Source organism: Topomyia yanbarensis, chromosome 1 (genome assembly GCF_030247195.1).
Source record: "Topomyia yanbarensis strain Yona2022 chromosome 1, ASM3024719v1, whole genome shotgun sequence".
Classification (NCBI taxonomy): domain Eukaryota; kingdom Metazoa; phylum Arthropoda; class Insecta; order Diptera; family Culicidae; genus Topomyia; species Topomyia yanbarensis.
Genome location: NC_080670.1, coordinates 192,666,310 through 192,690,905, shown reverse-complemented (window position 1 = coordinate 192,690,905; position 24,596 = coordinate 192,666,310). Strand labels below are relative to the sequence as shown.

The 24,596-nt window shown below is 34.2% G+C and overlaps 1 protein-coding gene across 4 annotated transcripts in view; it reads right to left on the bottom strand.

The window, feature by feature from the left end:
* LOC131685365 (monocarboxylate transporter 12-like) overlaps positions 1-24,596 on the bottom strand; it is a 420,355-nt gene that overhangs the window by 48,863 nt on the left and 346,896 nt on the right. The window contains exon 1 of one of the 4 annotated variants that reach the window (XM_058969069.1): positions 5,452-5,716. The exons of the other annotated variants lie outside the window; for them this stretch is intronic. The gene's annotated coding sequence lies outside the window, so the exon portion shown is untranslated. Of the gene's footprint in view, positions 1-5,451; positions 5,717-24,596 lie in introns of those variants that run through there. 4 annotated transcript variants of the gene reach the window in all.

The window sequence follows — 24,596 nt, the reverse complement described above, 5'->3', positions numbered from 1 at the left end:
TCAACACTATAAAACTCAATAGTTTCCTTGTCTCTCGTTGTCTCCAGTAGAGTTATAGATGATTTGAAAAAACTTTTGTTTTCAAAAGACGTCCAATATCTCCGAAAATACTCGAGATAAGAAAAATTATGCGTTAATAAAATTTGTGTATTTTGACGAGGGAAATAACTTCGTAGAATATATGAAACCCGTAGGAATCATAATTGAAAAGATATGTTTAAAAAAATGATTTTGGGGCCATCCAAATATAATGAGCTATAACGTCTCAAGCATTTAAAGAAGAGACTTCATGTATTCAACAAAAATAGTCGCGAAAGTAATCTCCACAACTTTTTTAAAGATGTTAGCTCATTTCTTTTACCAAACCAAAATCTCACTTATAGGAGGATTAATCACGAAAATCATAGCAGTAAATGGCAAATTTTGCTATATTGATGAGTTGTCCAAAAACACCATCGACTCAGCCGTTTCCACGTTAATAACCAATCACCATTTGAAACACTTTATTTTTCAAAAATTACCAAATTACTTTGCAAATACACGAGATAAGTCATTGTTGTAATAGAGAAAGTTGTTCATTATGATAATTCAAACCATTTAACGGAACATATCGAGCTTGTCAGAAAGGCATTTAAAAAGTTTTATTAATTAGTTGGTTTCATAGGGATCATCCGCAAACAACCAACAACAATGTGGAAGATATTAAAGATATAGACTTTATGTCTTCAGCAAAGTTATTGGTAAAAGCTTGCTCTACAACTTTTCTGAAGACATAATTTGAATATATGAATTTGCAAGATAGTTGGTAAGTATATCGCTCTTTTAGGGAGATTAATCATTAAAGTACTAACACCATATGAAAGGGCTTGTAATGTCGACAAATTCTTCCAAAGATGTCAAGACCCAAATTTAACGATTTTGGCGCACGATTTTGACAAAAACAAACCATTGTGCGGATGTGTCATTATCAACACATTCCACTATCGAGCATTGCAGAATACAGGAATTCCACGTTGAGGGTTACCATATATACAGATTATTCTGTATTTTACAGATATTTCTAGATAATTTACGACCAAGATTCTGTATACACAGATTACATACTTTTGGCTAAAATACAGATTTTACAGATTTTCAGTGTAGATATGTAGTACCCAGTCTATCAGAATTTCGAATGACACTTAAAAGGCACCCTGTACAGTTCAGATCTTAAGAAACCACTAAGCCGTGGAACAAAAGTGCCAAATTTTGATATCATTTATTCTCCAGACAAAGATTAATTAATTTTTCATTGTCGAAATATTATTTTTTGGGAAGCTTCTAGTTAATTTTTGGATACAGATTTTCGATACAGAATTTTTTTCCCGCGATGCAGATTTCCAGACCTTTTCACGAAAAATTACAGATTTTAGTGTGGCAACCCTTGGTTGACCGTTTGTTTCAAATAGTTTTTTTTAAATCGTTACTCGAAACAAGAAATATTTGTGCAGCAAAACCAACGTCATTAGGTAGAATGGTCATCAAGCCGAGTGGTCATTATGCCGAATAGTCATGCCAAATCGTAACTTGGCCGTATAGTCATTAGGCCGGAAGGTCATTAGACCGAATGGCCATTAAGCCAAATGGTCATAATGCCGAATCTTCACTAGGCCAAATAGAGTAGTTGGACGGGGCGCAAGATTTCAAAGGTTATTTTTAAACTTTAAAATTTTATATTTAGCATATTCACGTCATATTTTTTTTCGCTGCATGTTTAAAAAAAATAAATTCAACATGAATATGTATTTAAGTATATTTAGGCTTGTCGCAAACCAAAATTAGTTGTTTAGTTATTCTCTTAGAATTTGTGTTACTGACGTAATGGCATAAATAAATAATATTACCGTCTAATATGGGGCGCCACATCACTTCAGGATGCTTAAACTAATTCATAGCCCTTATGCTTGAGTAATCCAGGCAAACGAGTGGATCTCAGGTTTTCTCGCCCAATGGACCCTTAGCAGCTTTGCGCCGCTTCGGATTCTTGGTATTGGTTATGCGACAAAGCTACAGTACACTGGCTTCGCCGCAAGACCTGGAGCAGTGTAAACATGAGTTGTACATGAATTCGATTAATCGTCGTTTTTAAAATTTCGTGACCTCCCGAAATAATACAGCTGTTGTTTATCTAATCGAGCTGGGTGGATAGTATGACTTACATTATAAATGTAAGAAGAGATATCGACTCTTCTTATATTTAATATAATGTAAAAAGAGTCGATGTAGATGTTCCGAGTTGATATTTCAGCTTAATATCCCCTGAAGATGCTACTAAGCCGCATCGAAACGTCGGACAAAGAAAAACGCTTTTCGTTCTAAAAAAACCCTCCGTAGTCTGCTAAGCCGAAATATAAACCCGGATCATTTACATTATAAATAAATCGAAAGGACAGCTCATGATTAGAAGAAGGATAAACTGTCTTGAACAGCGACAACTCACTGGCTGAAAGGTTCGCACGTATGGAGATGTTTTCGTGAAGTCGAATAATTAGCTCTTTCCGGTACTGTAGCGAAACTAATATAACAGCTGTGGTGCGAAGGGGCTTCAGGAAATCAAATTAAAATTATGGTCTTTGGACGATGCAGCGCAAGCGGTCGTCCTCGAAAGGAAAAGGTCACCGAGTTTTCGTCTCAAATTCGGAATCTTCTCCGACCGTCAACACTTTCGACTTCTCACGAATGCCGCATAAAACCCTAAATTTTACTTTCACCCATTATTTCCAACCCGTCTAGTTTCATCTTTGACATTTGCATTTGCAACATACTAAAATTGTCACCATGCACAGGTTGCATCGTCGAAGTTGAACCACTCTGAACGGCGACATATGTAATTCGCTTTACTACTTTCGATCGAACGACAACGGGGGGAGGAGAATTGGGGAACGTGTTTTATTTGACACCTTTCGGGTCATAAATTGCATTTGCAGGGATAGGCTTTTCTGGTATTAAGCCCACACATAACACTAGCACTATCACTATTTGCGTGCATACAATTTAGCGGGTTGTGGAATGGACCCGATTCGCGCACGTTGATCTCTGGGATGCCGTGCTAGTAGGATATATTCACAGATCAGACGAAAAGTAAAGTATAATGTAAATTAGTTATGGAATTTTCGTTTCGATTTCGTCTCATCCGAATCCCACACTAACTTAGTGACAGGACTAAGCAAGCGCCGGATTGACACTAGCTCTAAAAATTAGTGTCATATTCTGATGAGACGAAGTCGAAACGTTGATTCCATAACTAATTTTGTTATAGGTTTAGCTCCAAATTTTAGTTATTTGGATCGAGATGATAGATTCCGAAATTTTACATTTTCGGTCCCGACACGATTTTTTGCCGTTGAAATAAAGCAGCGCCCAAATGATCCCACGATGAGACAGTTTTCAATAGCACTGCTAGCTGATCTTAAACACTCGCGCTATATTTCCGACAAGACTTTACGAATCGTATATACTCAAAAAAAGGTTTATTTTAATTGCCGTACACCGTTCAACCCTATCAATGTGTCTTTCACTCTTCGATTTCAAGAGCTACTTGGATTGCACTATTTTAAAAACGCACCACAAAAAAACAAACAACAATCTTGATGAACAATGTATCAACTGAAAACACCTTATTTTTTCCCAATCTATCAACATAAGCCATCTTGACGTTGAGTTTCGCTATCAATATTCATCCACGTCAGAGGTCACAACAAAGCACATACGTTACGGCTACCACTCGTGCTCGGCAGAAAAACCTGACAGAAAAAAAAACTAACAAAAAAACAAACACACCACACCACGCGTGTTGGTCACTTTTTTCATGAGGACTCGGCTCAACTGTAACAACAAAAAGCAACACCCATCAAGCTTTCTGATCTGACCCATGGGAGCTGGCGCACAGTGGGACCAATCTAAAAAAGGTGGGACAAAACCTATTTGAGGCCTTAGATGTCATTTTAGAACCGGTATTTCTTCGTATGATATGTTCAAATCATTATTCTGCAACTTTTTAAATAGAATATTTTGTTGTTGGACTAAAGTAGAGTACCCGAGCAAAAAATTTTTTTTCAAAAATTTTTTTAGAGGGTCGATGTCTTGGACAAAGTTGTAGAATATTATATTTTGAATAACTTCTTCTAAGATACCACAGACATCAGACCTCAAATTTCAGGCAAAATTGTTGTTTTTTGAAAATATGATCAAAAAATCAGTTTTTCGATATTTCCATGCTAAAAACCTTAATTGATTAATTTAATATGTTCTACAAACTTGCAGAAAACACTAAAATACAACTTTTTGTTGAAGGAACTAATAACCTAAAATTAATATTTTGGCTTCTAAAACTATTTTTCATATAAATTTACTCTATTTTCATCGAAGATTTCTGTTTTTAGGTGCACTTTTGTGCAGCCAAACTTTGGCTATTCCGATACTCTATTATTCGTAGAATAAAATTAATACTACATAGAAACAGGATATAGTTGGACGCGTTGTTTGGGTGACCATTCATGTACGACGGTTTATAACATAAAATGTGCTTATATTATTTTTAATTTATATACATTATTAGCTATTAACAATGTTTTATATCGTTGTTCTTGGGCAGTTAAAATTCAAAATTTATATCATTTTTTCCACTTTTTCATATTGTAACCGTAATTGATCAACTCAATATGTTCTATATGCTTGTAAGTGCGTACAAAATATAAGATTTTTTTAATAGCAAATAATGTATATAAATTAAAAATAATATAGACACATTTTATGTTATAAACCGTCGTACATGAATGGTCACCCAAACAATGCGTCCAACTATATCCTGTTTCTATGTAGTATTAGTTTTATTCTACGAATAATAGGGTATCGGAATAGCCAAAGTTTGGCTGCAAAAAAGTGCACCTAAAAACAGAAATCTTTGATGAAAATAGAGTAAATTTATATGAAAAATAGTTTTAGAAGCCAAAATATTGATTTTAGGTTATTAGTTACTTCAACAAAAAGTTGTATTTTAGTGTTTTCTGCAAGTTTGTAGAACATATTAAATTAATCAATTAAGGTTTTTAACATGGAAATATCGAAAAACTGATTTTTTGATCATATTTTCAAAAAACAACAATTTTGCCTGAAATTTGAGGTCTGATGTCTGTGGTATCTTAGAAGAAGTTATTCAAAACATAATATTCTACAACTTTGTCGAGGACATCGACCCTCTAAAAAAATTTTTTGAAATTTTTTTTTGCTCGGGTACTCTACTTTAGTCCAACAACAAAATATTCTATTTAAAAAGTTGCAGAATAATGATTTGAACATATCATACGAAGAAATGCCGGCTCTAAAATGACATCTAAGGCCTCAAATAGGTTTTGTCCCACCTTTTTTGGATTGGTCCCACTGTGTGGCGCGCGCGCGATTACCGTTAATTACATTTGAAAGGATCACTGGGTTCGCGCACGAGATCTTGCTGGCTCAGCGTGTTCAGTGTGTGAGTGTGTGATGTGAAGCTTATATATGCGGCGTAGAGCCCCCTGCTGCTGATCAGCCCCCGAAACGGGGGCCTTAGATGAGCCGGTTGTTTGACGAGATTCGAGAAATTGCACGCACTGTCCGGTTTTTATGTTATAACTTTTTTATTTGCTGCAGTGTCTTTATTTCGAAATCCGGACATTTTTGCCAAAAGTTACGATTATTGTTTTTTTCTTTCTCACAAGATTCCCTTCATGTGGCAACCAAGAACACTTTTCATTTTATTTTTTTTTTAATTCACCGTTTCGTTAGAAAAAAAAATAAGGCAAAACTCAACACAGGAACCGTGGACGGATGACACTCGGTTAATTGGGGGGGGACGACAACCGTTAAGCACAGTCACTACCGTTCCGCGTGGTATCAAGAATCCGACTGACTGGTGACTGGTGCTAAATGAGTGGCGAAAGTCAGGACCGCGGCGGTGGTGGTGCAATTGCCAATTGCCAGCAGCATCACGCCGCGTCGTGCCGTGCAGGGTCGTGAGAGAAAGAGAACCAACAAAACGGGCAATTTCTTGCGGAGTAGTCACGGGAACGTCGGCACACCGGATGCGAGTGGCCGGCCATGTGCGCGCTGCGTTCCCCCCGTTTTAGTTGGTTTCAGTTGATTGCTGGTTTGCGTTACTTGCATGCCGTGGGTAATTGGGCGGTAAAGCGTGAGAGAATCGGCGCTCCGGGGCTGTTGGCTGTTGCGATGGGTTGTTGAGAAGATGCGCTGCTAAATGCGGGAGAGAACATGCAACCAACCGGTTGAATGGTGAATAAATTCGGGAGCTCTTTCAAAGGAAGATATGGTGAAATGGGTGAAATGCATTAACCCTTGCACTAATGTACTCTGTAAATAGATACGGGGCAAACAGTTTCTTTTCTAGGGACAAGAAATAATAAAACTAAAGCCGTTGAAATACTGTATGCAAACTGGACTGAAATTCACAAAAAACTACGAACCATTTTTTACTTAATTTTTATGATGCAATGGAGCTCTAACTCCCGGACCAACCTGTTTTAAGTTTGTAGTTCGACAATTTACAATTTACCCACTTGCTCGTAATTTCACAGCCAGTTGACATTTTATACTTCAGATTATTACTAAATGTGAGAATCAGAAGGAAAATAATATTATCTAGAACTTTATTGAAGACGTCAAATCTTTTTTTTTTATTTCGATTATAGAGGTTTTAACCTTAAGGTCATTATTTATTTTACGATAAAATGGATGAGTCGAACTTGGCAGTAAAGTTACTGCTTTTTTAGGAATTTTACTGCATAAGAAGCTTCATTTTTTTTATTATAAAATTTTAGTTCCGCATTTGACCGTACAGAAGGCGCCAGTACTGGTTTTTCAGCGGAGCAATAGTAAACACTGCACTGCAGCAAAATGTTTTTATTTTAAAACTTTGTAGAAGACATCTTCTTTTTCTCTTTGTCGAACAGTCAGCAGCAAAATGTGGGATTACAATTTTCAAGCCGAAAGATGGCGCACATTCTGTGCCAAATTCGTTCAACAGTAAACAATAACTTTTGCGTTTCGACTTCGTCCCATCAGTATCCGACACTAACATAGTGACAGGGTTTGCTCAGCAACACAAACAGTGTTTTCGTTTTTTGGCGCTAGCTTAGTCATGTCACTAATAAACGCAAATTTCATAAATAATTTAGTTATAGGAAGAGCACACGTGCAGAGCTGGTTTTAAACACTTTTTTCTCAGTGGAGTAAAAATGGAATTTTTCTCGACTAAAGAGAAATATAGTATAGAAGAATTAGATATCTTTAGGGGTGGGCGTAGCGTATTGGTAAATCGATTGCCTTGTACGCAGCGCACCTGGGTTCGAGTCCCGACCCCGTACATAGGGTTAGAAATTTTTCATAAGAGATTTTTCTAACCCGAAGAGGCGAATGACCTTAAGGTTAAAACCTCTATAATCGAAATAAAATAAAAAATTAGATATCGTGTAAAACTAATTCAGACATTGCTTCGCTAATTGTTCGTTAATAATCTTTCCTAAGATAGCTGGAATAATTTCCAGCCTTCGACAAAGGTGTAGACAAAATTATCTTTCTAATTCTCATGTGCAGTGATAATCTGATAAGCAGCGCCACCTATTGGTGAAAATTCGGTTTTCTTCAAGCAAATCGCTGAAAACTCCATACAAATTTCAAACACCCTGGTCCGGCAGATAGACTTGTACGAAAAACCTTCATTTTGAATAGGTATGTACGTGTGGAATAATGCCTCTATTTTGATAACGGCATTCGCTTTTCAATTATCAAAATGGCTTCCAAGCAACGTATCAAAATTTTGCTCGCGCAACCGAACTACTTGCATGCCGAGTTAGCAAAATCGCTGAAAGTGGCCAAATCAACTGTCATCAGCATATACTGCAACAAGGAAGGAGAAAAGTGACAGATATTTTCAAGCACATTGGAACCGTCGAAATTTGCTAAGAAATATCCGGTTTGGCTAGCTATCTGCACCCGTGCCATAAAAAGCGACATTTTCATTGCAACCGGGGCCGTCAATCAAGAAAATTTACGTCAACGAATGTCTGGAAAAACTGCTTGCTGCTGAAGTAACACGATTTTGCAAACCCTACCAACACGCGAGACTTCCGTCCAATCGAGCAATATTACGCTATCGTTAAGCGGAACCTGACGAAGATTCAAAAAACTGTTGGAGTCGAGAAACAGTTTTAGGAAAGCTGTCGTTTCGTGACGAAAGAGGAGGATGAGGTGACTGTACAGAAGCTAATGGCAGGAGTCAAATGGCAATTCGAATTCGGTGAACCGGAAGTTTAGGTGAATTTTTTGTAGTTCACGCTGCCCAATTTTTTTGGATTACATACTACTCAAAACCCCAATTTTTTTTATTTGGATCAATTTACACGCATTATCGTTTGACCAAATTTGACTTATCAAGCCACCCATGGAAAACCATCGAATAAATGTTTTCCTTAATATCGGTCCTCTGGTCAGTACTGAAGACATAGAATACAGAAAATAAAGCTTGACTCCATCATTGAAACCAAGCATAACTTGAAACGTATTTTTCAGGACCACTAGAGTGGTTTGTCGTATGCCATTTTTCAGTACAGCACTTTTTAAGTTCTTTTTGTGGTCCCAAATGACTATATAACTTTTGGGGGCGACTGGTTACTCCCCGGATTTGCGCATTCCGTTTACCGTTCAGATCGCCATTTCACTCAAATTTTGAAAAAAATTAAAGTAAAAGAAAAAATAAGTGATTTTAACCTTAAGGCCATTCACCTCTTCGGGTTAGAAAAATCTCTTTTGAAAAATTTCTAACCCTATGTGCGAGGTCGGGACTCAAACCCAGGTGCGCTGCATAGAAGGCAATCGATTTACCAATACGCTACGCCCACCCCCTGAAAATAAGTTCTTCCTCACTTTTTTTTGTTTTTAACTTGTATTTAAGCCACGATAAACTGTTCTCTGGGACATACTGAAAAAATATGTAGCATAAACCTACATGATTGGACTGAAAATAAGTTGGTTTTGGATAAAAATTCAAAAATATGCATGGTCTTTAAAAAAAGAGAACTATACCGGAGACATTATAATTGTTTTGCATATTCTGCACAACAAAGAACAAATGTTCATCGGTTAATACGATTGCTTCATTTAAATTTTTATTTTTTTTTAATTTTTAATTACTGCTGAACCGGTTCCAGGTTAATTGGTCGAAAGCTACTTGGCCGAATGCCGTTTGGCCGAATGGATCATTGAGTGGAATGCCGAAAGCTTTTAGGCAAAAGAGACCATTTGGTCCAATGCCAATCGGTTAAATGCCATTTGGTCGAATGTCAATTGGTCGAGTGTTATTTGGCCGAATGCCAATTAGTCGAATGTCAAATTAATCGAATTTCAAAATATTACTTTTTTTGTCTAATTTTGAACACGTTGAATCGTTCCATTGAATGTGTTGCATCGGAGGGTTCAAAATATCGGATGGAAGAAACTTTGACTATTTTAATTCTAATAACTAATTGATTCTTGCACAATGGTCTATGCACTGTAGAGCAAGCAACAAATCTTCCTAGAATAAGATATTTATTAATTAGTTCTATGCACTAATTATGCGTGGAACAGTTCATGTTATAAAGAAGGAAAGATATAATTAGAAACGAAATGAAAAACGTACTATTTGACAGGATATATAAATTAATGATGTCCTATAAACATTTTTGTATACAACGACGATTGTCGTCATACACAAATTATTATAAAACATTTTATTTTGCACTATCCTCGACATAGAGCGAAATGTCGTTTCTCAGCAAAATTATGCTTCGTATCATACATCTAATAGGACTTATCTTAACCTGGGGCTAAATAGTAATGGCCTCCAGTGACTTAGACATGAATCTTCTCGATTATTGCATATGGCCGTTTGTTCGCCTTGAATTATTATATTACGAATTCATATTTCAAGTGTATGCTCCAGATTTCGCCCTCAGCTGATAATCATTATAAACATTTCGAAAAATGTAATCACGGCATAAAACATATTTTGGTACAAAAATCATTGTTTGTATCAGTCGTCCGGATAGAATCACATTGGTCTGAGTTACAGAAATTTAAGAATATTTTTACAGCCACCGTGAATGCTGCCACTAGAAAATATATTCTTAATGGGGTCGTCAGATTCGCGCAAAAGAGCGCTGGGAACGTTTCTTAAGTTAACCACACCGTCAATTTCAACTATCCGTCCGGGAACATTGACACGATACTCCTACGTAAAAAGCTGGCAGCGTAGAGTTTGTTGGCCTTAGTTTTGCCATCAGGTAGATAACTTTGTCAAACAAATACAACCTCTTAGATTCTTTATGCATTCTGGGCGCTCAGATGCGCAGCTATAGCCTAGTTTAAGTCGAACTGAATAATCGAAAGACCATTTAAACCATTTTCGCGAGGGATATCGCGGAGAAAAGTTAGTTAAAGACATGTTCAATATTTTTAGTTAAATTTTTTGATATAAATAAAATATAATAATATACCCTCTTTTCTACACTCCATATTTTTCAAAACCCGATAATTATCGTTCAATACACAACTAATAGTAATGTTGTATGGTGAAAATACAAATACTGATAACTACAGCTCAAAATTTTGTTTTGCCTTTCTCATACAGAAAGGTTATGCAATTACTCTGAACATGGCCAACCTAATCTCGATCCGGAGGGCCTAGTGTCATATAACATTCGACTCAGTTCGTCGAGATCGGAAAATGACTGTGTGTGAATCTATATGTTTATGTGGAAGAAATGTCTACTCTGTTTCTCAGAAACGGTTGGACCGATTTGTACTTCGTATCAAATGAAAGGTACAACCTTTCCATCGGATGCAATCGAATTTTTTATTGATTGGACTTCCGGTTCCAGAGTTACGGGTTAAAGAGTGCAGCCGCACAGCAAAATTCCCATAAAAACTGGTACCACCATCATATCAAAATGATGCAAAATTTATTAAAATTGGTGCCAAATTACTTGGATTTGCCAGTCTAGATCAATAATGACTAACCAAAGTCGCTTTGACCACATTGGTCACCTACGACGGTTCTTGATTCCATATAAGCAGGAACTAAATATGCTCAAAAAGGGGGAGTAAAGGAAAATTTCAAAATCGATTTTCTATTTTTGATGCCACATGTCTTTAAAATGCATAAAACGTCGAGATTTGATATAATCTCAAAAAAAAAAAAATTAGACCAAGGTTAACTTGGACTGTCACATTTTTGCTTTTCTTCTCAGGAAAGGTTGTGCAATAATAAACACAAGTAGCAAATTTGGTTTGCAATGATTTTGAGTTTATAATTACTTCAAAATTGAAAGTAGTTTAAAAGTTGAAAATTTTCGAAGAGGTTCGGACCCCCGCACCATCATCTTTGATCTACCATTGGTTTCAAGTGTTTCAGAATCAACACATCTCAAGTTCGTAGATGTCGATCTATTGTATGTATGTGCAAAACGTACTGAATATGTAATATACATTTCCACCATTATATTCAACATAACCAGCCATTGAATCGTAGTTTGGACAAATGAGAAACAGGTTTTCTCCTTTCTATTTGCTTAAGTACAAAGATCCGAAATTCTGGTAGAAGCCACTCCACCGCCCTGTCATTTAGGGTCTTCTGGGCAAGTAAGTATAAGATCCCAAGTAGTGGTCAACCACTTACTTACCAATGCTATTGGAGTTTCCATTTTCTCGATTTTGTCTACTATTTAATAACCATCTTGACAATCCAATTGGCGGCTGGGCGGGGGTCGGCCATTTTCGTCCGCGTTCATTAACACCTATTTTTAAAAAGTGAGTCATCAGCAGTACTAACTTTGAAAATTAACCACCTTGGTTATGTAATGATTTTTTTCTGATCTCAATTTAATGCAAATAATTAAGGGGTTACCCTACTTTAGAATACCAAAATATAGGGATGATTCAAAACATTTTCTAGATGCAATAAAGAGGTAAATCGAGATCTTGTCAAAATACTAGTTATATAAACAGTTTTCAAATTTCTACTGTGGTTTAACCCCTTAAGCAGTCTTCATTTTATTATATTCAGAATTGCACATATGTTTTCGTATGTAATTTTAAATGATTATTGATCTGATGGCTTTGTAAGGGAAAACTAGACTGCCCAGAAAAATAATGAATTTTTGAAAACATAATCGGCCCACCCCTAATTCGATTCCTAGTCCCAAAAGGAGTTCTTGCCCCAAATTTGAAGCAAATCGGACAAGTCTAGCTACCGGACCAACGTGCCTGAAGTTTGTATGAGATTTTTCGACAATTTACATGGAGAAAAGTTTATAATTTACATGGAGTAAGTGAAAATAAGAAAGCTAATTTAATTGTCTACAACTTTGTCAAAGACTGCTGGTTAATCCGGCTTTGTTAAAAGAAGTTATTATACTTTTAACGAAGTGATGTCTGAGTCAGTTTTCCATGGGGCCTAGCAGTGCATGGTTGTGTATCAGTACTCGATTCCCACGAACTACACATTTTTGTGAAATAATCGTTAGGTTTGGCTCAATGGTATGTTCAGAAGAATTATACCACATAACACGAGTTATGTTTTGGTTGGAAAATTTTAGTTCCAACTGTGGCCGCATAACTGTTCATAGAAGAGAGATAGAATATCGAAATGTTCGAGAGAATTATTGAAAAATGCCTGTTCTACAACTTTGTGGAAGACACCTAATTTCTATCTCTCTCTCCGTTGAAAAGTTAGTGTTGGCGCCATCTATGCGGTACAATGTGGAATTAAAATTTTCTAACCAAAACATGACTTCTATAATTTACTACAATTCTTCTGAACATGCTATTGAGCTAAATCTAACGGGTGATTTCACAAAAATGTTTAGTTCGTGCGAATCGAGTACTGATACACAACCATGCACCGCTAGGCCCCATGAAAAACTGACTCAGACATCACTTCGCTAAAAGTTTAATAACTTCTTTTAACAAAGCCGGATTCACGAGCAGTCTTTGACAGTCTTTTGTAGACAATAATATTATCTTTCTTATTTTCGTTTACAGTGATAATACGATGCGAACACTGCCACCTAGCGGCGAAAATGTGAGCAAGTGGCTTTTCTCCATGCAAATTGTCGACAAATCCCATACAAACTTCAGGCACGTTGGTCCGGTAGCTAGACTTGTCCGATTTACCTCAAATTTGGAACAAGTACTCCTGGTAGGACTAAAAATCGACTTAGGGGTGGGCCGAGAGGGGTCATTTTTTCCTGTCACTCTAGGGAACACATATTCGCCGGTTGATGCCAATCGAGCTGACATTGATTCGGACTGAGCAAACTAATTTCTTTGTTTGTTTAGTGTTTATTTGACCAACTAAGAAACTAATTTAAGGCTCGTGGGGAATACGCATGGTCTTGTCTGAGTGTAGTATGACTTTTGAATTATGTATGTGGGTTAAAAATTTACAATTCGTGAGAAGAATCCAAAGCCAGTTCTCAATTTGTGGCAGTCATATCAGCACGAAGAACAACTGTTTTACTGTCATATTCATTGGTATACTTCTAGTCCATTAAAACTTCAATCAATTATATTAACTGATCTCGTTGTATTGAGTACTTTCTTGTGCTACACTATATTATTGTCATGTTAATCATATTTCTTCATGAGTATAAAAATATGATAGATTGATTATTGACGCAAAAGATGACAAGTTAGTTTCTTTTCGTTCTTATTGCCTCCGGCCTTGTTTTAGTTACTAGAGTAAAAACCGCGCACATGTCATCAGTTGAATATTGGACATACAAAGTTAATCGTTTCAGGTATTTCGGTAAAGTTTATTTTATACCGTTTAAAATGCGCCTCATATAGCATAACAACGCATGCGAATAATTATAACATAAGAATCAATCATACACGGAGAAAGGAATATAGGTTAAATAATGCTTGTATTACAAAACCTTCATTTACATAGGTAAATTGAAAAAAATGTCTTGAGACACTAAAAGTAATTGCTTTTCATTGTATTGTTCTTGGAATATCGTGTTTCGCCAGAATGAAGAAGCAAGGAATAATAAAATCATTTAACTGCCGTTTTATTTTATTAACCATGAGCAACACTTCTGGCTGTTCGGAGCGAAAGTTGCTGTTTTACAAACCGAGCATTTCAAACTTAACTCAACAAACGATAAATCTATCATAAATTCTCGGCAGCCGGTTGCCCAGAGCAATAGACACACAATAACACTTCTGAGAGTTGCATAGATCGTATCACGTATCAAGATTAATCCAGGTTTGTGTAACTCTTTACCCCATCCTATTGTGTATTCAAATGTGGAGATGTAGAGGTATACACGGTCTCCATAACAATCTTTGTTACACTAACATTCCTTCCCTTCCCCGATGACTGCAAGGACGTGCCGTTATTGGCATTTCAAAGTATAGAACTCTCGAAACGTGCACATTGAGAATGGATAGCTACTCCTAGGCCCCATTCGTTGATTCTCTGTGCAATTTCGCTTGTTCTGGGCAATCACGGAGTAGCAACTACGAATTGTACCGTCATCATGTCCATGTTCATGCTCATCTTTACAATCCAATTGGCAGCTGTTGTTGTTATTTTGAACGAGAGCAGCTTTCCGGTGATGCTTAGCTATTATTTACTAAAATTCCAAGAATAACCTTCCTCCATAAGGATTTATTCTGAAGGAGACGCATAGTACTTCTATGCAATGATTACAAAATGGTCCACCACGGCTTCGTCACTGGTCCGGTTAAGCTTCCAACACGCGTGGTGAGTTTTCTCATGGCCCACAAAGAAAGCATGACTGCAGCAACGATCTCTTTGTTGAAGTTGAAAACATGCTCTCTTCTCTTCTATTCGCGCGCTGTGAGGGCTGAGAGACCCGAGAGCATAAAGTCAAATGCGATACAGCCGCGGCAAGTTGATCTCTTCGTGTAATAAAAACGGCGGTTGTTTTTGTTTACATCGTGATTTCTTGCCCGTATCCCACATGTCGGCTCGCGTGATTCATGTTTGCGCTGTAACGCGGCTGATTTGGCCTTTTTTGCTCCGCTTTTTCCTTACTTATTACGATTATGGTTAATGTTTATTTTTTTTGCTTCTTTGGTTCATGAGCTCTTGTGTATGTTGGGTGAAGTGCAGCAAATAAGCTCGAAAAAAAGTAATTAGATTTTGTTCATATAATAATCCTGATTCCGGATAGGTCATAAAAAATCAGATCAATTGATACATATTTTAACAAACTGACAGCAACATATCTTCAAGCCAAACATTTCACATTTAGTTTGAAATATTTGTGATGTAAGAAGAACTCCCTTTCATCGCACACGTTCATGATTGCACAATAAACACGTCATCGAAGAAACTTCGCCGGTGTTCTTTTTTTTCGACCTGATGAAAGATACGTTAGGTCTGTGTTTTTTGGTCCGTGGCCGGAGCTACAATTGGCGATTATCCGGCAATACCAGAAAAAAAAGTATTATGTTGAACCCTTTCTCCGGCGGGTTTACCGCAACTTTGTGATTATATCGCACCGCCGCTGGTGCGCCAATTTTATTTCCTTGCGGATGCCAAATTTGGGTTTATGATTCATCTCATTTCGTGGTGAGTGCGCGCAGGGGCTCTGGGAGGTCCTTACAGCTTATAAAACAGTTTGCTGAAGATGAATATGTCAGATAATTTATAAATTGGGGCTTCAAGCGGTACTCTGTGTTGAAGCGTTTTTTATTAACATTTTTGGTATCATCAAACCTTGTAATATCCTATTGTTAAATTGAACTGGTTTTAAGAGGTTCACTGAACCCTACGGACAGCTGTCACAAGGCGGAAATTTCTGTGAAAAATTCCGAAGTCAAGATATATCAGTTCAAAACCAGAAAAATACACTTCGAAAAAAAAATCAAATTAGGCTATCCACCACGTCCATCAAATTAACTGTTCCGTCACGTTTTTATTCCCCAATATCCTTATTCCCTCTATGCCTATTCCAAAAGCTGCATCACTGTAAATGTCGATATAGGCTACTATTCCTAGTTTTCCGACGAACGGTCTCAGAAGCTTCCGCATGAGCATGATGCCCCGCTTGCAAATCACGATGGCCCGGACAAAAGGAAAAGACACTCCAACCGACGGACGGAAGTTGTTGGCGAGAAAAGTATGACAAATTTAATCCTCCAGTACCACCATATCATCGTTCCGTACTTTTTACGAGCCATCCCCATAATTTGCCGAGGCAAGGCAAGGCTAGGACAGGGTAGTGCCCGAAACCAGGAGAAATGATCGAATTTACCGCCCCTGTCGTTCGGACCATTTTTCTCCACTTTTGTCGAGTTCTTTTGTTTTCCTTTCCTTTTTTTCTCTCTTTGCGGTAGTCCACCACGGTTTCTCAATTCATTGCGTTGGTGATTTGATTACATTTCTCCGTTTTCCGGAACCATTATCGTACTTTATATTTTGATTGTGGTGGTGGTGGTCGGTCGGACTGTGGCGACGGAAGGACGTGGCACACTGCTGCTGATCGGCGAATTACGACCGGAGTTTTGCGATGAAAGGGCGCTGCGACATGTAGAATAGTTGTAAGTGCAAAAGCTTCTTCCTCTTCGCACAGAAGAAGTGGAATAAAAACTGATAATCGAATCAAACCCAATAAGAAAAGTAACAGCAGACAGATTTCGTACATTATTGAAACAAGGAAGGATAAATAAGGGGTAACATTTCGAAAGGTCGTAGTTGTTTCGATATAAATAAACTCGAAGCGTTTTTATTTCGTTCTGATGGGAATACGTCAACAGTCGCGTAGAAGAAAAAAGACAAAATTTTAATTTTAAATAAATACGACCTTTTTATTTGTTCGCCTTGAAATACTTCTTCGGGGTTTGTCTTTCTCCCAATACTTCCGGGGTAGAATGATGATTGAGCATGATGATGGGTAATATCGGAAGCGAGGATGACGCCGGTTGAATGTGCGAAAGGGAAAAGTTTTTGGTTTTTACGTCTTTGAGCCATAATCGAAAGTAGGGCAAAGTTCTTGGATAAACTTGAATTTGACTACGTGTTGAGATTTGTTGAACCTGAATGGAAAATCCGAACGGGGTTGAGTTGGGGGTTGGTTTTTGTGTGTTTTTAACACCGTATTCATGCTGAATAAGTTGAGATAGTCTTTGTGTTTAGAGGTCGGAAAATTTTTCTCATGCTCATGCATAAAAATTACAATTTTTGTCGCATTGTCGCACACACATGAGCTTATTTTTTACATAAATTTTTGTTTGTTTGAAAAATGACACATTTTTTTCAGTGTATATTTTTTTTCGTACAGCAGTATTCATTCCCTGTAACTCGTTCTCAGATAGATTTGCTGTGTAAAATACAGTAAACGAGCAATTTTTTTTTTGAAATTTATGCATGTATAAACGTCTACGCCCTTTTGAAAAGTTGCTCTAGAGGCAAAACAATCATATAGACTGTGGAAAATGCGGAAGTAACCGTCAAACACCAAAACAACAAATATATAAATTTATGTAAAGAGATTATTGTCTTAAATAAATATTAAAAGAAATTTTCATAACATGCAAAAAAACAATGCAAGGGAGTGGTTTAGTAATAAAGCAAAATGTTTTACGAAAATAAATTGAAAAAATTTAATTGAATTAAAAAGGGTATACATTAATTTAGCATAAATAACCAAATAAATAAGAATATTGGAATGGTCATAAATAATAAATCAAATTAAAAAAAGGGATTTCCTTAAAAATAATAAAAATATTAAAATCAATCAAATTATTGATATATTAATTTATAAATTAATAAAATGAATTAAATGTAAAAAAATACTAAAATAATGTAATTAATAAAACTATGAACATTAATATTATTAACATTAATAAAATAAGGAAAATTTAACAAAATAATCATTAATTATTAATTAATAATTATTAATCAAATTATTGAACTTAATTTAATTGACAAGATAACAAAATTAATAAAATGACATTAATACAATAATTGAAAGTAATAAAACTATTGCAATTCATAAAATCAATCAAGCAAATAAATATAATATTAAAAAAATAACTGAAAAATAATTGAATGGGTAAAATTAGTAATAATAATAATAAAATTAACAAGAAATATAGAAAAATTAAGTGTTAATAATCAATTTATTCAAATTATTAAAGATATTAAAATTAGCCCAAATACGGCAAAGATCCGTTTTATCAGCCTCTCGATGTATTTTAGGCTGACAAAAATGTAAAAAAAAGTAAAAATATTTTTTTTCAAAAAAACCGAAGCTGATGAGAAAAATATGCCCTAGAAAGAATTTAACTTGATTCGGCTGCTAGAGCCTATCAAACGGATTTCCATATGATGCCGACAAAATTATTTTATATTTCGGACCCTTTCCTACCCAGCAGGACAACGGTCACCACACTCAAGATGTTTTCTGTTTCTGCCTGAGCCAGCGCGAAGTTAACGAAAAAAAATAGTTACTTTTATCTTGTGCCTTGTCTGAAGAATAAAGGTTAGTTTTATTCTTGCCGTGGAAATCTATCGAGATGAGTGCGTCGCATAAGCAAGAAATAGTACTTCAACCAATCACTGAGGCCATTGATTGCCGGTCTTTTCGCATAAGACAACTTTATCCAGTTCCATCATATTAGACATTAAGAACTAATAACGTTCAGCAAATTAGCCCTGGCGGCCGATGGTAAAACCATACTTCAGTTGACACTATTTACTTACAAGTGGCCATTAAACTAGCTACTGCGGAGGATACATAGAGAACTCACTTCCCAGGCATTTTAACTAGTTTTTTTTTGTGGTGGTGACCTGATCCTGTACTACAAAACACAATTCGATAGCCCATTTACAGAAATAAATACCAACACACAGTCTACCATGCCATTGCCTGAATTGCAAACGGTTGCCGAATTTGTGGCTGCTTTTCAGGCAAGAATGGATGAATGCGTCAAGTATCTCCACATCAACAGCCAGCATCAAAATTAAGCCACTACCGAAACGAAGGTGCCACACTCGTGACACGTAAGGACAAGCTTCACGGAAGATGTTCTGATCGCGAACGTCCCGCGAGACGCAGTTAACGAAGAAACAAATGTATCCCCGTCGCGCAATGGCAAATCGTGCGCACGAGATTCGAAGAGCAACCATAAATACTCGCTTTATTTCTTACTTATAGTTCATATATAAAAATGAATTTTGCCATCGTACATTTGGTATGTAAAATAATTGAATTATATTACCAAATGAAAGAGTTCATTAAATTTATAATAACAAATAATAAAAATAACTAAATATAGAAGAAATAAAATAAACATAAATGAATATTTTGCGATAATAAAATTTTAAATTCATTTAAATAATAACAACATACAACCTATAAAATAAAAGTAAATTGAACAAATTATTCAAAACCAATAAAATAACAAAATTACTGAAATAAACTCTTGACCCGAACTTGTCAGCCTATTGTATTCGACGAAATTTTATAATATAAAGTATTGAAAAATCTTGATTTATGAAAATTGGTGTGATAATAACCTGCTAAGAGGGTTTGTATGGTTCAGCCATAAAATACGGCAGGTTTAAAAGTAGGACTTTTAAGGAATTTTGCCATTGTTAGCGATAAAAACAGAAATAACTATTCACAGAACCAAATGCTAGGAAATTCATACAACTAACATGGAAATACGTTCCATTATTTCTAATCGTGTTTGAAGTTGTACAACTGAAACAATTTGCAGGTCAATACAAATTACAGCGCAGTGGTACGCTTGATGACCTCTTACTGACGAGCCGAGCCGTTTGGTGTCACTTCTTTCATGAAAACAGTTTTCTTATGTTATGGATGCAATAATAAAAAAATCGATTCTCCAAAAGAAATTTATGAAATGGTAGTGGAAGTAAGTCTAGTGACAATGAAATTAAAAATTCAAAAAATAGGTAAATAAATAAAATGTATAAATGAATAATTCGATAAATGAACAAATAAATAAGTAAATAAATGATGGAGTAAATAAATGAATAAATAAATAAATAAATAAATAAATAAATAAACAAATAAATAAATAAATAAAAATCAATTTAATCAAATAAATATATAAATAATTGCATATACATCTGCTATGATTTCTCATCAAGAAATATATTGTCCTGATAATACTACTTTTGTTTTTTGGGGCTGTACAAACGTAAGGACTCGATTCACACTCACAAAAACGCGACGCGAGACAGGACCCAACACTTATTGTCCTTACTAACTTTAGAAGTTAGTAAGGACAATAAGTGTTGTGTCCTGTCTCGAGTCGCGTTTTTGTGAGTCTGATAAGATTAGCCTAAAATACTTCGAGAGGCTGTTAAAACCGGGGCATCATTGTATTAGTAAAATTAATGCAAAATAAAAAATATAAAAATTCATGAAAGGAAAAAGGTTATTTAAATTAAGAAAATTAATTAAATTAAAAAATTAAATTAAAATAATAAAGTTAAATTAATAGATTAAAGATGTTAAATTTAATAGACTTCAAATCATTTGCTAAAATTAGTAACAAAATAAATTCATGGAATAATGAAAATAATAAAGTGAACAAAATTAGTAAAAATAAAACAGAACTAATATAGTAAAAAATAATTAAAATAATGAAAACACAAACTAATAAAATTATTAAAATTAAAAAATGAATAAAATACTATAGCAAAATAAATAAAATTAAAAATAACTTCTAGGTTAATAAAATTAAGCAATTATATAATCAATATAATTAAAAAAATACGAAATTACTAAAATTAATAAAAGTAATTGAATTAAAAAATTCCAAAAATATGTCAAATAAATCTGAATAAAATATGTTATATACATCTGAGTTCAGTTATAAGATAAAGATAAGTCACTTTCATTTTTAAGTGTGACCTGCACCGGTGTAGTGCTACGCTTGGGTGTAATCAGTCTATCCTTTTTTGCACTGCACCTGTGTAGTACCAGGAAAAAAACAAAAATGCTCTTAGAAGTAGGAAGAAAAATTATAGAGAAAATATCACGTAAAATATTAGGAAAAAGAAGTCAGGATTGGAAAAAGTAGATTTATAGAGGGTTAGCAGGGAGGGAAAGTAGCAGGAAAAATTATAGGAGGAAAAATAGTACAAAATATTTATGGAAAATTAGTAGCAAAGACAGTAAGTAAGAAAAAAAGGCTGAGAAAATATTAGGAGTAAAAAAAAAATGAAAAGAAAATTGCAGGAAACATATTTCAAACGATAGGAGAATATAAGAAAAAATATTGTAGAAATAAGGGAACGGACTATAGAAATAACTAGTGAAAAATTGTAAGAAAAGAAGAAAACTAAAACGAATAAAAATGCGGAAGAAAGAGAATCAAAATGGTAGCAGCGGAAGAAAATGGGAATAAAACATGAAAATGAAACGATAAATGAACAAGAGAGTAAATAGATTGGAAAAATAATAAAACAAAATAATGGCATATTTTGAAATTGGGGATAGAAAAATTGAAGACAAAGTAAATGGCGCTGAAATAGAAAAGCAAACAGAAGCAAAAAGTAAGGAAAATTGTTGCAAATGTAGTAAAAAAAAGTACATAGAACGTAGAAATATTAATAGAATAGAATATGAAATAGTAAAAAAATCATCAGTAAATTGCTGATAATAATAGGATGCAAGAAGATTACAAAAAGGTATGACAAATAGGTAGAAAATAAAAGGAAAAGTACAATAAAATAATATTGATTGCTCAACGTTCGAAAAAATGTAAGAGAAAGGCTGAAAAATACTAACAGAAGGGCGAGTAAAAACAGAAACGAAAAACTAAACATATAATGACATTTTTTATAATAGCAAGTAAAATCTCATTTTTTCTGTACGAAATATGTATTTTTGTCGACATGATATGAAAAGTTAAAAAAACATTTTTTAAGTACTTGTTTGAAAATTGCTATACACAACTAAAGAAACAGTAGAAAAAATTATTTAAAATAATAAGACAAATAAAAGGAATGCTAACGAGAGCATTAGGAGAATACTAGCAGAGAGAATGGTAAAATGGTAGGAGTAATAATTTAAGATAAGTTAAAAAAATACAAAAAAACTAGCAAAACATGTACAAGAAGAAATAAAAGGAAAAATGATAACAGCAAAGTTTTTTTTTCTTAAAAATTAGTAACAAAAAGAAATATAAGGGAAATGATGGTAAAAAATATCAGGCAAATTTCAAAAAATATCAGGAACAGAACAGTAGTAACAGAATATGATAGAAAAAATAATAGGAAAATGGCATAGAAGGAAAAGTAACGAAAAATTACTGAAAAAATAGTAGGGACAAAAACTTGGAAAAATAATAGACAAAATGATGGAAAATCGACAGAAAAAGGAATAAGAAATAGTTAGAATATTTGTAGGCTCCACACTGGAAATAATAAGACTTAAATTAAACGAAAACAAGGTATAGAAATTGGTAGCAAAAAATAAACCAAACTAATAAGAAGATGGTAAGATTAAAAAAATAAGATTACTACAAAACGGTAAGGGAATAAAGCAGGAAAATAGTGCCAAAAAATACAGGAAAATTGTTAGCGAGAAAGTAGAAATGATCGGTAGGAAAAGTGTCTGAAAAAAGGAAACAGTGTAGAAACATTAAGAGAGAAAAAAATGAAATGAAGGAAACAAATAAAACAAATTAAATACCAAAATAAATTGATAAAAAATTAAAGAAAACAAAGAGTTATGGAAAAATAAATTAAAACAACTGCACCAAATAAAAATATTAAACATAATTAAATTAATTACTGGTATTGATAAATTTAAATTAAAATAATTAACAAAATAATAGTATGAAATTAGTAGAAATTTTAACTTTTTGCTAAAATTAAATGACTTAGCCTTACAACATGTTTGGCAAAGTTGTTGTACTTTGCAAGGCCCTTCTTTTTGTTTAAACCGATGCTAGGGTGGTTCTAGATTTAGCAATATTTACAATAGAACTTTTTAACGGTTTGAGATAGAGCTTTAATGTCTTCGATGAAGTTGTACAGCAACACATTTTAGACAAATTTGCTGAAGACATGCAAGCTCTAGCTTTTATATTTTCCATTGCACGAGAAATTCAAATGTAAGCTTTAGGGTGTTCCTTAAAAAAACGGTTTTATTTCTATAACTTTTGAAGTTTTTATTTTACGCTAAAGTACCCTTGGGACAACTTAAATATCACTTTACGGGCGCATAATTTGCTTTAAAACACCAACTACTTAACTTTTTTCGTTTTAAAGTTATAAGAACTTTTATATAAAAAATATAACTTTTTCAAATAGAATTATCTTCGATTCGGGCACTCAACATTGAATACTGTTGCTTTCATATGAAATAGCATGCTTTGTAGTATAGATCACCAAAAAATGGCAAATAGGATATTTTTTTGTATCTTGCAATATTTACTCAAAAAATTGTTTATTTTTGGTAAAAAGTATATATAACTTTCTAACGAGCGAAGCTAGAGGTTCAATATACTAAGACAATTGTTCTCCTTCAAAATATCTGAAAGTATTTCTAAAGTGATCTTAATGAAAAATCAAAATTGCAAAAGTTACACAAAGAAAACTATTTTTTAAGAAACACACTATATTTTTTTGGTAAATTTCTTGTAAAATGAAAAGTATACGACATAGAGTTTCAGTGTCTTCGACAAAGTTTTTCCAAATTTCATTATCTTCAATTTTGTGGAAGACAGCGAAACTCTATCTCGAACCATTATAAAGTTATTTTTCTGAATTTAAAAAAAATTAGAACCACCCTACCCACTATTTAAAATAATAGAAAAGTATTGTAAAGTGCAATATTTTATCATGAAAACGAAACTACATTTTTTATATTGTTCACCGTGAAAGTAATTTAAACATATAACAAAGAGTTAATTCATAAAAAAAAACAAATTTTTAATATAACTTTTTCAGTTTTCATTTTTTTACAACCTATCCTTCAGATGTTTTTCAGAGTTTTTGAAGACGAACATTTTCTTCTAATACATCAAAACTCTAGCTTTTATTGTTCAGAAGATATAAGCACTTTTTATATTTCAAAAATAGATTTTTTTAAATCAATTTTATGAAATTTAAAAAAATATCGTATTCGCCATTATGTGGTCAATTATAACTCTAATCATTACCTTATTTATAGTTAATAAAGAATTATCTTTTATTTGCCCCAAATGAGTGATATTGTTATTCCAAACAACCCCATTTTTGGCGAAAAAGTGCTCATAACTTTTCAACGCAAATAGCTAGATATATAGTGCCATGAAACAAACTATTCACCTTGAAATAATCTTAAAGTTGTCTGAAGACTACTTCAGTTTTTAATGAATGCAGCAAAAGTTATTGGAATAAAACTGTATTTCGAAGAAACACCCTAAGCTCCAACTTTAAATTTATTGTAAAATAAAAAAAGTATGACATGTCTTCAGCAAACTTTTCCAAAATTTGTCGTTCTACAACTTCGCTGAAGGTCGTT